Raw genomic sequence first — 2,375 nt, forward strand, 5'->3', positions numbered from 1 at the left:
GAAAATTAATCCGGTATCTAAAACTCCCGGGTTTCGGCACCAGTTAAGTATCGGCGAAAGTCAAATGTCAAAAAAAGAGAAGAAGGAATAAGATGTAACACGTGTGAACTGCTGTAACATACTATGTTTATTGGGTTCGGTACATCTCTTTATATACATGCGATCAGCTGATCTCCTCAGTCAGCTGACATCGAAGGAACAGCTGACTAAGGCTGTAATATATATATATATAGACAAGCTGTACTCAACAAAAGAAACAGCTGCCCGGAACTGTAGAGTGTGGTCGCTTCATTTCTAAGTAGCAGGACCGTCGCTGTACGGGTTCTTGAGGAACACTCAACATCTATCCCACTGACTTGCGGAGTGCCTCAAGGAGCAGTCCTTTCGCCATTCTTGTTTTCAATTTATACTGCTGATGTGGTTGGCAAGAACTTCAAGAAGGCAACGTTCGCTGCTTAGGCTGCGACATTGCCATCTACAGCAGCAGTATGAACGCCGAGACAGCTCTACATCAGGCTGAAGCAGTATGCTCTGAGATTGTTCAAAAGCTGGGATACCTGAACATCTCAGTCAATGCAGCCAAAACGGACTGTGTTGTGTTCGCGCACACAGCGCACAAGAGATCAAGACTGCCGAAGACTCTCCATGTGAATAATACGGTGAGCTCACCTTCCAACTCCATCGTATATTTGGGCGAAAAGCTAGACCGTCATCTTAAGCTCTCTGCCCATTTATATCACAAGGCGAGAACTGTAAGACGAAAGTCATATCGTCTCAACCACCTCCTTACTTCTCCGGCTCTCTCATTGAGATTGAAGCTGCAGATATACAAAAGTATCCTGAGACCAGCACTACTATAGGGGGCACCATTGTTTACCCACATATCAGATGGAACCCAGCGCCTTCTTCAAACTTATCAGAATTCGATGTTGAGGAAAATCGTACGCACAACATCGTGGAGGAGTAAGAGACCACCGGAGCTGCATCAATTGTTCGAGTTGCCCACTGTACCGGAGTTCATCAAGCGACGACACATCAAATTTTTCGATTCACTTCAGTACTGTACAAATCCGTTATTCAACACGTTAACACCTGCCCCTCCTCCCGTGCGTTGGCAACACACTACGTAAGGTCACGTAGTATTAGGATTAAGTTTTTATTAGATTTAGGTTTGTTAAACTCAGAAATAATGTGTGCCCCAACACATTATACACTTCTATTAATACTGACAACAAAAATAATATACTCCAAAATACTCCTTAGAATGTAGATGTTCTACAGTAAAAGGAGAAAGTACATTGTTTATAAGTACGCCATTAAAATTTTGTAGGGGATTTGAAAAACAAAACAAAAGGCATACACATCAACCTACCAAATCTGACGCCTTCACGTTCTCATACGAGAAAACACCTGACAGAGCACCAAAACTTAACGAACAGAAAATAGAAACCAAGAGACATCTCATATACCTTGGCATGAAACTAGAATCATACCTCTCATTCACCGCACACATACAAAACAGAATACAGATCATCATACCAGCTCCAACAACTCATCTATACACCAGGGCTGTCACTCAGACTCAAAGTACTCATTTACGAAGCAATTCTACTACCATCACTCCTACACAGTGCACCTCTACTATACCCAACAGCCCTGAAATCACCAAAACAATACCAGAACAGCATATCTGCTGAAGAACATCACTACAGAGACGTAAAATGGCGCACATTCATAACGAATTACAACTATAAACTGTACTACAGCACATCACACGGAGACACATCAAGTCTTTTGACAGTCTCCCTGCTTCCTTCAATAGGGCACCCCATTCCTGCGAGGTGGCAGTGCAGGAAAGACTCCAAAAACCCTATAAACATTACTCTTTAACTCCTTTCTTCTCTTGAACCTCCTCTCTCCTCCCCCCTCACTATTTTTCGACTTCTAACTGGTTTTTATTATTTACTATTATAGTTTCGTCAACAATTATTAATTGTTTTATTTTCTATTCTCTGTTTAATCATCACGAGGAGGCCCCTCACCTCCAAATATTTCTTTTCGAATCCAGATGGAACGGACAAATCAAAACATCAGATAAGTATTAAGTACCTTTAAGTACCAATGGTAAAAAAGGGTAGTATCCAATCAGAATTATGTAATCATACGTAATGCAACTTATTAATTTAATGTCTTTGAGACACAACCGAGTTGGTCATTTCTCTCTCCCTATTCTTTTTTTCAGTTTTGGAGGTAGCAAAAGTTTAACTTAACATAGTGTCTAGAATTTGATTTATGTCATATACGATTTCGTATTTTAACCTATCTATTCATTGAAGTATTTCTTTTAACTCACTTTTTTATTTATTTTTTTCCTA

General features: G+C 40.4%; 1 protein-coding gene across 3 annotated transcripts in view; it reads left to right on the forward strand.

The window, feature by feature from the left end:
* LOC106678568 (very long chain fatty acid elongase AAEL008004) overlaps nucleotides 1-2,375 on the forward strand; it is a gene marked incomplete at its 3' end in the record, with an annotated part of 30,783 nt that overhangs the window by 9,052 nt on the left and 19,356 nt on the right.

Source organism: Halyomorpha halys, unplaced genomic scaffold, assembly GCF_000696795.3.
Source record: "Halyomorpha halys isolate HHAL.00 unplaced genomic scaffold, Hhal_1.1 Scaffold147.1, whole genome shotgun sequence".
Lineage (NCBI taxonomy): Eukaryota > Metazoa > Arthropoda > Insecta > Hemiptera > Pentatomidae > Halyomorpha > Halyomorpha halys.